Source organism: Helianthus annuus, chromosome 17 (genome assembly GCF_002127325.2).
Source record: "Helianthus annuus cultivar XRQ/B chromosome 17, HanXRQr2.0-SUNRISE, whole genome shotgun sequence".
Taxonomy (NCBI): Eukaryota; Viridiplantae; Streptophyta; class Magnoliopsida; order Asterales; family Asteraceae; genus Helianthus; species Helianthus annuus.
In genome coordinates, this window is record NC_035449.2 from 78414448 (window position 1) to 78429007 (window position 14560).

Genomic DNA, 14560 nt, shown 5'->3' on the forward strand with positions numbered 1-14560 from the left:
AAAACATCTTGGAACATCCTATTGCAAGACAACGAGCTTATGGTAATCGTTGTCATCTATCCTTTCTGTATAAGACATCAATTAAACAATGAAACATGGATCAGATTCAATCTCACATGGCGTTCAATCATTATCGTTCTCGTTCAAGAATCAAAGTGGTCCAATCAAACACACAGTAAGTTTGGGTAAGGCCTTACACTTCACCAGTTTGAATCAACGTGTAACACCTCGTAAAATTGTCTTCAATTATGTGAAGACATGTGTCCTAAACCCTAAACGTGTAATTAATTGACTTTGAAGGACTAATGTTGACAAACAGTGAAAAGATGTACGCGGAGGGACTAAAAGTGTCAACATGCTAAAACTATGCCTCTGAATGACCTTACATGATGTTCGTATTCTTAAACGAATAAATTATTGGGCGTGAGAAGCCATTTGTGAAAAACAAGTGAAAGTTACAAGATGAAAGGGTTAAACGTGTCAACATGAAGGTCTTGCTGGATGTGGGCTTCTACAATCCTTAGCTGCATGCCCTAGTTTGTTGCACCGTTAACAACGGTTCTTATCACACTGTGCGTTGTGATTCCGATTGCATTTGTTGCACTTGGGTCGGTTTCCTTGGTAACCGCCCTGGTTTTGGTTGGTTAGAGCTTGCTGGTGGGGACCCTTGTTACCCTCGAACTTCCTCTGCTGAGCTTGAGCTTGTGTGGGGCTAGGATCATTGCCATGGTAACCATCCCATTTGCGCTTGTTATCACTAGAGGTATCAGTAACAACACTGATTCGCTTGGGAAACTTGCCTTATTCCACTGCTTGATCGGTAAGACGGTGTGCCAAATGGACGACTTGCTGAATTGTTGGGAGGTTAGTTGAAGTCACCAAGCTTTAGATTTTGGGAACTAAGCCCTTGAGATAAAGCTCAATTCTTTTGTAAGCAGGTTGTGACAAGTTGGGACATAAATCAAATAGTGGTGATATACTAACCTGGAATCTGAGATGCAATTGTGTGTGCAATAAAAGAAAGGGGATGAAGCTCCAAGAGAATGAGTGTAGGCTGCTGTTGAAATGATTGAGGAGGTGTTGTCGCCGTCAATTTTAAATAGAGAGGAGAATGTTCTAGGGTTTCCAAACAGGGGAGAATGTTTTCTAAAAGAAGAGAATGTTTTTGGAAAGTTGTTGTCGTCAAATATTCTTGGGGAAAGTTACTAGGGTTTGCAGCATATGGGTATTTATACTAATCAAAAGATACTGCACACACATGTGCGGTTCAGGTGTGCGCCCTCAATGGGTGTGCGGTCCACTAAAGACTAAATGGATGAACTGTGCAGCCACTTGTGGGCCAATCACCAAAATAAAGTGTGTAGCCATAGGAGTGTGTGAGGTGATGGTGGTGTGCGGCTAAGCATTTATTAATAAATGATAAGTTCTTATACTAACTATAACTTGCACATTCACACACACATACAAATATATATATATATATATATATATATATATATATATATATATATATATATATATATATATATATATATATATATATATAGGCAAAGTGTAGGATACAAATCCCCTAATCGTACATTACATACGCGAATTTATTGGCCGTACACGTGTCCTGATTAGTTTTTCTCTGATAAGGTTAAATCAGACAATTCATTCAATCATATGAGGGCAAATTCGTCTCTTCATTCAATCAGCGAGAAGTTCGTTACACTAATATCCCGGTAATTATTATTCGAATCAGTTTCAAATTTTTCATAATTCTCAAATTGCAGTTTTCGTTCTTCTACTTTAGGGTTTGATTCAATTGTTTTTTTCGATGGATCTATAGAGCAGCACCGGACGAAACACAGATGTTGATTTTGAAGAAGCTCGATCGATCGGTGATCATGTTCAATTATCTGCGTATCAGAGAGTTTCGATTGAGGATGTTTTAAATCCCGAACCTGCAAATCGAAATCCAAATCGAAATGCAAGTACAAGTGGTGTAAATGAGTGTTCTAATGGTAATTATGTTAATTCAGATCTTTAAATTGTTCGTAGACTTGTTTTGTTTAATCGTAGCAATGATTTTGCATTGTTGTAACTGTTTTGAAGTTTGAATGTTGAGTATAATTGATATGAAAGCAACATGTATAAGTTCGCATGTTATGAGTCTTGCAATTCGCATGTGATGTTTATTCTAAATATTGATTTCGCATGTTATGATATAATAAATCGCATGTGTAAAACATATTTATCAAAATCATCATTTTCACATGTTATGGTTCATACAATTCGCACATGTTGTTCTTATGATGAAATTATGGAGTTATTAATATATCGCATGTTAGGAGTCCGATAATTCGCATGTGTTTTTCTTTTTTTTTATTTGATTTATGTAGATGAAAGGGTTTACACTCCGGAGGTTGAAGCATCAGCTACACCTGTGGTTGGAATGCAATTTACCTCTATTGAACAAGCATATGTGTTTTACCAATCATATGCTAAGTTAGCTGGTTTTTCTACTCGAAAAGGTGGTGAAGTACACAGTGGTGGTATAATCAAAACTTAGTATTTTGTTTGTTCTAAAGAGGGACATAAGCCATTGTGTATTGACGATGTTTATTCGAAGTCAAAAAAGCCATTCAAATCAAGGAGCAAGGGGACCATTAGAACTGGGTGCAAAGCTCAACTTATGATTTGCACGGTGGATGGTAGATTATATACAGTAAAGAGATTTGTTGATGGCCATAATCATAAGTTTGTATGTCCACACGATATTTATATGCTGCTAGCGTACAGACAATTGTCAGATGTCCAAGAAGAGATGATACGGGAACTAGGCACTTTAAACCTTGGCCCTGTCAAAGCTTTCCATATAATGAGAAAACGTTACGGTTGTTTCGAGAACGTTGGTGCCACGGTTGATGATTGCAAAAATTTTAGGAATCGAATTAACAGCTATATAGGAGAATATGACGCTGACATGGTGATTAATATGTTGACCGACAAAAAACAGTATTTAGTTGATTATTCGTTTGAATATTCTGTTGATGATGACAAACGTTTAACTAGTTTGTTCTGGGCCGATGGGTTATGCAAGTGTAACTTTATGGAGTTCGGGGATGTGATATCGTTCTATGCAACTTTCAAGACAAACAGGTAAGTGTTACATAAAATGGTTTTTATTTATTTTCTCATGTTATATGATTTCCTAAACTTGCAATATCGCATGTTAATATACATTGAAGAGTAGGTGTTTAATATATCACATGTTATACTGTATATTTTCGCATGTGATATTTTGTCTATTTCGCATGTTACAATGTGTATTTCGCATGTGTTTGTTCAAGTACAAGATGGTGTTTGTTCCGTTCACTGGGATTGACAACCACTGTCGAAATGTAACCCTTGGAGCTGGGTTGTTGGCATCGGATAGCATTGAATCCTATAAATGGCTTCTGAATTCATTCATAAAGTCATTTGGTCGGCAGCCAAAGGTTGTAGTGACGGACCAAGACCCTGCTATGAAACAGGATATTGAGGAGGTTTTTTCTACCAGCAGACATAGATTGTGCATGTGGCACATAATGAAAAAAGTGACAGATAAGGTATAGCATGCTATATTGTCTTTCGTTAGCGTTTTTTTTATAATATAGATTTTGTTATAGGCTGATATAAAAATCATTTTTTTTGTATAGGATGGACACGAGTTGTGTAATAATGATGAGTTTAAAAGGAGGATGTGCGATATTGTATAGACTGATTCCATTGATCCTAAAGAATTTGAGAGACAGTGGAAGTTGTTAATTATTGAGTACGGTCTTACACAAAATAAATGGATTGATGATATGTTTGCGATGAGATCCATGTGGATTCCAACTTTTTACTGGCACGAGCCAATGTCTAGACTTATGAGAACAATATCGAGATCAGAGAGTGAGAACCATTTTTTTTGCCAGGTGGCTAATTCATAACTCACTCTTGTAGAGTTTATGAATCATTTTGATGGTGTAATGGATGTCCAATGGTTCAATCATAGAAAGAATGATCACATTTCAAGATATACTGAGCCTAATGATTGGAGCCAAACTACTTTGGAAAAAGATGTTGCTAAGACATACACCAGGTCTATATTCTTTGATCAGCAAATAGAGATATATGGAACTATTACCGAATGTCTGCCGATGGACACCAAAATCGAGGGTCCACAGATAAGGATATCGTTGAAAGACTTTAAACCTCATGGAGATGGGTTATTAGAGGTATTATAGCATATATATTTAAAACATGCGATTTTGAAAACCTACATGCGAATTTCATACAGATCATGATTTTGCAATATGCGAATTTGATGTACGCATGCGATTTTAAATTAATACAATTACATGATTTTTTAGACATGCGAAATTGTTCATTTACACATGCGATTTTAATTTTTAATATATTTTTTTTGGTTTTCTTAGGTGTGTTTCAAGAATCTTGAAAATGATATAACTGCACAGTGTAGCTGTTTGCGTTTTGAACAGTATGGGCTGCAATGTAAACACATCTATTTTCTTTTCAAGATGTTTGGTATTAATGAAATACCAAACAAATACGTTATGAAGAGATGGACAAAGGATGTGGTTCCAAATGAATTAAATGCCACGTTCGATGTAAAGGTGAATGATAAGGATGAGCAACAGAAGGCTAAACAGATTACTCGTGAAATCATCTACACAGGGGAGTATTTGGTTAGCAATTTGATTTCCGACCTTGATCAACTTGTTTTAGTGAGGGATCAGATGAAGCAGATTAAAGAGAAAGTTGATTAGAGTCGTATAACCAAGCAGCTTGATCCAAAGTTTGACCGGTTTTCAAAGTTGATTGGTTACCAACAACTAGTAACTAATGCACCTCCTACTATCCGTGTGCCGGCTGGTATAAGAAAAAAAGGACATGGCTCGCATAAAAGGATTAAATCGAAGAAGGAACAAATGATTAGCCGCAAAGGAAAAAAGTCAAGGACATGTAGTGTATGCAATGAAAAAGGTTATAATATATTCGGACTTGCGAGATACTGAAAGGCAAACAAAAAAAGAAGATGAAGGGAGTCCATATTGAAAACGATTCCAGACACAAAGCCAACGAGGTCGAAGACGATGAAGAGGAAGATGAGTTCGAAGATTATAGTGGAAGTAGTGATGATGGCACTGTAGAAGAAGATCAGTGGGAGGAGGTTTCAGATGAGGAAGATTAATTTTTTTTAATGTACATGCGATTTTACAAGACAAACATGCGATTTCATACATATGAGTTTATATCATACAATCATGCGATTTAGTATGTAAACATGCGATTTCATATGCATCACTATATAAGTAGGTTACATGCGATTTCACTTTGTTTTCATTTTAGTACATGCGATTTTGAGTTATCTTGTTTTTTTTTTTTGTGACAAAGATGTCTAAATCATTCATGCAATTTATATTATAATGAAGTAGAAGTTGTCTTCAAAACTTGTACCAAAAACATAAATATAAAGAAGTTGTTATTGTCTAACACAAATAAAACCATAAAACCATTAAACAGAAATCTAGTTACTTGAAGCAAATATTTGGTCACGTTCAATCGAGCTGAACTCCATCTTCTCTTTCACAGTGTTTAGAGCGTCTTTCAGGAAAGAGAATGTTAAGTCATCAGCTCGAGACTGTTCCTTCATGTGATTCAAAGCTGCGTCCTTGAAGCTTGATGGTTGTTCATTAAGTAGTCTCTCCCACATCTCTTGATTTTTCTTGATTTCTTCATGAATCTTCCCCTGCACATCAGAATCAAATGAGAAGAGGTGACATCGGTGCTTATTTCTGTCAACGTGCGAGTTGACAATAGTTCCTTTATTGCAATGTTTTTTATCTGTTGTGAATCTTCAGATGACATTTTTGTTGGTGTGTTTCGTGTGTTTTTGTGTTCAGTATCTTAACATGGAAGGTAGTTATCTTTGGGTGTTTTATATTAAAATAGTAAATTTATTATGTAGGTAGGGTGGTAAGTTCAGTAGTATTTATGGTAAAATTGATCATAACAAGTCACATTTCAGTCACATCAGTTATAAATTCATTTTTTTATATATAAAATAGTTAGTTTTTAATTTTTTTAATTATCAATTCATAATTTTTTGTTTTTGCATTTTAGGACAAAGTTGCATGAAATCATCAACTGCATTTTTTTTTCAAAATCGCATATGATTCGAAAACAAATTCGCACACTTTAAGAAACCACAGACAACTTCACTTTCTAAATCTCTAAATCGCATGTGTTTTAAAATAGAATTTGCACACTATAAGTAATCTCAAACATTATTAACTTTTTTTAGAATCGCATGTGTAAAAACAAGAATTCGCACAAGATAAGAAATCTTCAACATGATTTCCATTTTTTAAAATCGCATGTTATAAAAAATGATTTCGCACACTATAAAAAAACAAAACCTTTCTTTTTGTATTGAATGGTTTTTCGCACGTTCAATATGTATTTCACATATTTATAATTTTCAACCTGCATCATCTTCTTCGATAGACGGTCTATCGATTTGTTTATGTTCTGAACTTCCAAAATCATCATATATGAAATCGCAAAAGGAGGTTGGTTAATAAGAATCTTACACTGTTGTATTTGATTTTATGGATCGAATTTTGATTAATGGTTGAATTTTCGAATACGATTTTGAAATTAAGATTCAATTCTCCGGCGGTTACAGGGATTAAGATATCGTAATGACGATTTTAACCTTTTTTCAATATTTGAATAGATTAGTTTGGCTAATTTAATGACTTAAATTGTTTTGATGGATTGAAGATCCAATGGTTGAGAATATCGCGTACGTAATGTAGGATAAGTGGTATTGTACGTTAACCGGCCTCTATATATATATATATATATATATATATATATATATATGACAACTCAATATATTAAATAACATTTATTAATTTCACGTAATTACAGCGTAGGGTGGAACGTGAAGGGAAAGCTCAAGTTGTAACATTATCCCAAAGTTGAAAGAAATTTTGTCCCGAAATTTAGTGTGCAGTTACTGAAAAAACTAGTGTAGTTAGGTGTTTTCTTGGGATGTTACAGAAAGCCCCCCAGAAACCATTCCCGACATGGAGGGAAAATGGCGAAAGTGTCACCCTGCTTCAAACCCCATACAGGGGCATGGACCTCGTTGGTGCGACTTTCAGTGTAAGACCTATAATAATAGTCCCCCAAAGTATCCTCAGGCCAGATTGGTGAAGGTTCTCTATGTTGGGCTGGGAAAGAGCTAATACCTTCACCACCCGCGCCAGCAGCACCCTTTTGCTGTGTTTCAGACTGAACTCCCTTATGGGCTGCATCACCCTCTTCATGAACCTCTTGAGCAGGATCTTTGACCGTTTTCATAGGTTTTTCAACCTCAATTGTCGCATCTTGCTCAACTTCAGCTTCAACCGGTTTCTCAACCTCTGCAGCTTTCTCACCTGTTGTGACACCCGACAATTTAGGCCAGTACCGTACTATAATGACACGTGTAGTGACTGAATAATAATAAGATCTTACTAGATATATTGTTATTTAATAATAACAAAATTTTGGTCAATCCAAACTAAATTAGAAAGTCAGTTGGCAATGAAAAGATAAGTGCTTATCGCGTAACGAACAAAATGCGAAACGAACGTCGGTGACCGCCCGGATAATATTAAAATCCTAAAAATATTCAGTTATGATTGAAATCCTGTTTCCAATCATAATCGTGAAGAAAAATTAATTAAAGCGCTTAAAATTCTTATTTTGCGAATTTAAGCACATATCGCGCGATACCGCGTATATACTGCGAAACGTGAATAACGCAGTCAATCTGGAATGACAAAATATTATTCAGTAATATTTTAGTAGGATTTATAATTTAATAAAATAATTTTTAAAAGCATTAAAGTGCGATAAAATGTCAGATAAAATACCCGGTAAACAGTAAAATACCTGCTTTTTACTTGCATTATGTGTATATATTATATGTATATGTGTGATATGTGAGAGAGGTGATAGGTGGCGGCATTGGTGATGCCCACCTCTCTCTTGTTTTGTGCAATTTGACAAGTGTAATGCATGCAACCAAATCTAATCTTTTCAAATCAAAGCAAATCACCTAAAATCTTCTCAAGACCATCAAACAAATTTCATATCTTCCTTCCTTCATCACTCACGGCCGAAACCACCTACACACTTCCACTTTTCAAAATTTCAACTCATTTTCATGAAGATCATGGCCATTTCAAGCAAGTCTTGATTCCCTTTGAAGATCAAAAGGTGATTCCAAGGAGATTTCAAAGAGGAACAAGCTCATTATCATAAAAAACCTCATCATCATTCCATTTTCATAGTTGAAAGGTTTAAAAGAGGAACAAGCTCTTTTAAAGAGGAACAAGCTCTCACACACACACACACACATATATATATAGGGTCAGGATTTAGAGAGAACGATGAAAAGTGTGAGAACGGTGAGAACGATTTTGGTGGTGACATGTGGCATTGATGCTAAATTACACTAAGGTGTAATATTGTCAAAAACCCACTCATATGAACTGGGTTTTCAAATAAAACGCCATAAAAACACCCAATTCAGAAAAACGCCATTAAAATACCTAGTTAGAAACGCCATAAAACACCCAGTTCAAAAAAACGCCATGAAAAAACTAAGTTGAAAATGCCATAAAACACTCAGTTCAGAAAAACACTATGAAAATACCTAGTTAAAATGCCATAAAAACACTTAGTTCAGAAAAACGCCATGAAAAAACGCCTCATGAAACCCAGTTAATTTTTTTCGAAAAGTATTTCAATAGTATACTCGTTGGAAAGATAAAAAACGCTGAGTTTTATGGTGTAATTTTTTCGAAAAATAATTACGTATAAAAAAGTTATTGTCGTTTAAATATGATGGGGGAAAATGGCATGTGATTAGCATGTGAACCTTTGTTTGGATCTTCCTATTTTACCTGTTTTGGTCAAAAATTACAGAAGCAATTTAGTGATCAAATTAGTTAAGTGAGGTAGTGTGCTAGAAATATGCGTTGTAAATATGCTGATTAAGTTATTTGTAAAAACAGTTGGAGGATACGGCTCAGGATATAGAGCTGTATCAATGATCAAACAATGAGCAAAAAAGGTAAAGGGTGACACCGGATATACGCGGAAAGCCCTTGATCAATCTAGATCGCCGGCACAAAACCTCGGGAGCTGACAATCGCAGCTGCCTTGTTCTTCAATTGATTCAAATATCAGGATACAGTGCAGGATGTGATGCGGATCAACTAGGTGTTATAAGATAATTCGAGTACAAGTGTTTATGTGTAGTGATTGCTAGCAGCTAGAGTGTAAATTATGCGAATGAAAGTGAGTGCCTTAACTTGATCCGATCCATCTATTTATAGTAAAAGAAATTTAACAAACTACCCTATTAAACCGGGATTCGGCGGATATTCCCCATTCGAACGTTGTAGACCTGGTCTTTCGGGTTCAACGTCTCCATTCCAACTGATTTGCCCGAGTCTTAAGGGGAAGAAGTCTTCTTGAATGTTGGCGACTTGTAACTCTTAATCTGCACGTGGTTAATTCACTTAATACCAGGATATCGCACCAGGATGTTACCAATATCCTGATCCGGTATCCTGATCACAAGTATACAATCAAAAGCAGAATATTGGTCAGGATATAAGCTCAGAAAATGACCCAAAACAATTGTCCCTAAAGTATATCTGTTGGTATACCGATCCAGCGGATATATTTTAAAACTCTATCTCCTGGATCGAGGCAATTTAAAACGGAATGACGATCAAGATAGCAATGTGTAACTTCCAGCGCGGTTTTCACTCGATGGATATCTATTATGCACCTATATCTTCTCTCTTTTTGTTTGAAAACCAGATATCATCAACGGAGTCTCCAGGTAATTCCTTACTTCTTCTTCATTTCCTGTTAATTTCTTTTCCCTTACTTGCAATGGCCACTAGAACTTTTTCTCAAACCGGCGAATCGTCCGAGACCTTTATCCAGCAAAATCTTCTCAAAAATCCTGAGAAGGAGATTTGTGCTTTCGATAACGCAGGCATTGCAGCGCTGAGAGCCTCCGGCGCTTTCCCCGATGGCACGGTCTTTAGACCATTTGACCGATCAATTCGATCGGACGTCTCTTCTTCTGATTGGGTCTGCTTTCCGGCATAACCTTTCTCGCTAGGTCTTCGATACCCATTTCCCGAGTTTATGATGCAATTTTTTCGAACCACTGGTATTTCCTTTGCACAGACCATGCCCATGGTTTGGAGAGTACTGATTGTACACAACCAAATCAAAAATCTTCATTGTCCTGACCTCTGCATCGAGGATATCCCAATCGCCTACCGCCTCCGGTCACATGGTTCTAGTCGATTCTTGCTTTTTTCAACTTCCAGTAAACCCCTCATCCTTAAAGCCACCAAAAACGAAGATGGATGGCAACGCAAATTCTTTTTCGTCATGCGAGATTCCATCTACGAGGGTGCTAGTCTTCCGGTGGAGTGGTTAACCACCGGTAGGGTTTAGGGCTTCAGACACATCCATAGACACTTTCAAGCTTTTGTTCCGTGCTAATATTTTTTCATTTGGGCTTCTTCGCAGTGAACTTTAAGGAAGTAGCTCCCCCTCCTGCAGAATCTGAGAAAAGGATCAAAACAATTTACCAGCTACGAGAAGGTCATAGGAGTTTCTCTACACACATCCCAAGTTCCAGCCAGTATTCATCATCTGAAATGTCTGGTAAGAGTCATTGTGTTATATAATTAATTAACGCAATATAACGAAAGAGTAATAAGGATTTAGAATTCCCCCTTTATGCAGCACCAGCCAAGATCCCAGAAGTTTTCGATCTTGAGTGTTATGGGTCATTTTCTGAGCGTACATATCTTGAGTAATATCCTGCTTTTGGTTCCTTGCTTGTGATCAGGATACTGGATTAGGATATTGCTAACATCCTGGGTGATATTCTGGGGTTAACTAAATTAACCACGTGCAGGTTAGATGCTGTGGGTTACTAATGGTCAGATGGACTTCTTCTCCTCAAGACTCGGGCGTATCTGTTATGTGAGAGACGTTGAACCCAAAAGACCAGGTCTACAACGTTCGAGTGGGGAATATTCGCCGGATCCCGGTTATTTAGGATAGTTTGTTGCATTTCTTTTACTATAAATAGATGGGGGCGGATCAGATTAAGGCACGCAATTTCTCACACACACTCTCGAACACTTTTGCTCTCTAGCTCACTGCAAACACTAGACACAAACACTTATATTCGAATTACCTTGTAACACCTAGTTGATCCGCACCACATCCTGCACTGTATCCTGATATTTGAAGTAATTGAAGAACAAGGCAGCTGCGATTGTCAGCTCCCGAGGTTTCGTGCCGGCGATCTAGATTGATCAAGGGCTTTCCTCGTACATCACGTGTCAACCTTTACTTTTTTGCTCATTGTTTGATCATAGATACAGCTCTATATCCTGAGCCGTATCCTGAAAGTGTTTTTGTAATTAACTCAATTAACATATTTTTCACACACATTTCTAGCACACTACCTCACTTAACTAATTTGATCACTTAATTACTTCAGTAATTTTTGACCAAAACAATTTGGCGCCCACCGTGGGGCAAGTGGTGCTGTTTCTACTAAAAACTTTTGCAAAATCATTACTTGGTTTTCTATTTTCAAAACTTTTTGCTACACTATTTTCAATGGCCTCGAGATCAAGCATGAGCTCCTCCACTATGTCTGCTAAGGCTTCTGCTACTACTGGTTCGGTGCTTCCACCACCTCCTCCGAGGATGCCCGCTCCTTCACAACCTCAGGATGTTAACCCTACTCGGAGTATCCAAGGATCTGCTCCCGTTTTAGCTTCTAATGATGAAATTCTAACATTATTCGGAAGTGTGCAGGAACAAATGAGGCAGCAACAGGAAACAAACCAAATGTTGTTAAGGGAAATACAACTCTTAAAATCTGGTTCGAGCAGATCCACTGAAGATATCGTCACTCCTCTACCGCCCAGGGCTTTGAACTTCAGTTCTGCAGTTTACACTGAGGATAACCGGGGAAATATTGTGCCTAGCCATCCCCAGAATCCTACTCCTGAGATGCCCTCTTCGGTTAGAGTGTCAACTATGAGGAGCTCAGGATATGCTTCAGGATATGGCCAAAATCCTCAGATTGGTAACGTGTCTAATAATAATAATACTCTTGCCACTAACAGTGTTGGATCTTTGCAGGATACAGGTGTGACATCGGCATTATCTAGGGAGCTTCAGAAGCTAAAGGATATGATATCCAGTGTACCTACGGTGGTTCAGCCGATCCCTGAAGTATCCCAGGATAGCCACAGGATATCTCGGTTTGTGCATCCCATTTGTGATGCTGAAATCCCGAAAAGATTCCAAACTCCCAACATGAAGCTTTATGATGGAACCACGGATCTTGAGGAGCATATCAACCCTATCCCTCCAGAACTTAAGGAAGCATGCTTATGCAAGGGTTTCGACTCTACCCTAACAGGATCAGCCTTAAAATGGCTGTTAAACGTTCCTCCTCACTCAATACTTCTTTTGCTCATTTGGTTAACTTATTTAATAGTCAATTTTCTTGCAGCCGGAGTTTTGAGAAATTAACCAGTGATCTTTACAGGATAACTCAAGGACCTCAGGAATCCTTGAGGGACTATGTGAATAAGTTTAGCCGGGAATCCTTGGATATCCCACACCTTGATGTCGCAACAGCAGTGCAGGCTTTCAAAATGGGATTGCAGAAAGATTCCTAGTTTTACCAGGATCTTGTTATGAATCCCTGCAGAAACCTGGATGAAGCTCGTAACAGGGCATTGAGATATATTAGGCTGGAGGATGATAAGAAAATGCAAGAGAGGATGAATGCATCCTCAACATATGAGTCAACTAACAGGAAGTCAGAATCCTCGTACAAACCATACCGCTCTAAGCCGTATGGTAGAAATGATAACAAGAAAGTGAATACTGTTGAAGACGAGGATCCTGAGGAGTATCCTGAGTTATCTGAATATTGTTTTTCTGTTAATATACCTGAACTAATGTACGCTATGCAGGGTTTAGGAGACAAAGCCAGGTGGCCTCGGAAGAATCAACAAAAGGCTGATTGGAAGGATAAGTCCAAATGGTGTGCCTTCCATGAAGATTTCGGACATGTTACGGAGAATTGCATTGCTCTAAGGAAGGAAATAAGCTATCTCTTGAGTAAAGGTTATCTGAAGGATCTCCTGGGATGAAAGAAAAACAAGGGTCAGGATACTGAGAAGGATCCTGAACGTGCAGCACCACCTCCTGCGGATGCCAAGATAATCAACTTTATTTCAGGAGGATCCGACATTTGTGGAACTTCATATTTGGCGGCCAAGAGGCATGCAAAGGAGGCTAAAGCCGAAAGAGGGGAGAGACCAACCAGGATGATAACCCTCACAGCTGATAAAGTGATCACTTTTGATAGCGATGACAGGGATACTGTCCAGGATCCTCACCATGATACTCTGGTAATAACATTATATGTGGCTAACCATTTTGTACGCAGGATATTGGTGGACAATGAAAGCTCCGTCAACATAGTCCAATTAGAGACGTTGAAGAGGATGAATGTATCCCCAATGGATATCACTTCAAAATCCACTGTACTCGTTGGCTTCAGTGGAGAAGCTAGGAATACCGTAGGAGAGATTAAATTACCAGTATATGTTGAAGGGGTCAATTCGATACAACACTTCTGTGTGATGGACTCCCTATCCTGCTATAATATTATATTGGGCAAGCCATGGATCCATGATATGAAAGTTGTGCCATCGACTTATCATCAATGCATCAAAATCCCTACACCTTGGGGGGTTGTCAAAGTAGACAGTGATCATCAGAAAGCAAAGGAGTGTTACTCATCCTCCATGAAATCCTCTACCAAGCCTAATGCAGCATAGCAATTAAAGATACGGGCCTAGTATATCGCGGAAGCTTCGGAGCAGGATGTGAAAAAAGTTATCCTGGATCAGGATAATCCGGATATCTCGGTGCTCGTAGGGACCAATATCCCTCAGGATATTGAGCATCACTTGACTAACTTTTTGAAATGCAGGATGTCAACATTCGCGTGGAAGCACGAGGATATGACAGGTATTTCCAAGGATGTTATAACACACAAGCTTGGTATTGACAGGTCATTTAAGCCTGTCCAGCAGAAAATAAGGAAATTTGCTCCAGAACGAAATGCAATTATTCAAGAAGAAGTAGACAGATTATTGAAGTCGAAAATGATCAGAGAAGTCAAATTCCCAAGATGGCTGGCAAATGTAGTCGTGGTACAGAAGAAAAATGGGAAATGGAGAGTTTGTGTAGACTACACGGACTTGAACAAGGCTTGTCCTAAAGACCCATTTCCTCTTCCTCATATTGATGCAATGGTAGATGCTATCGCCGGCCACGAGATGTTAACCTTCATGGATGCATCCTCAGGATTTCAGCAGATTCA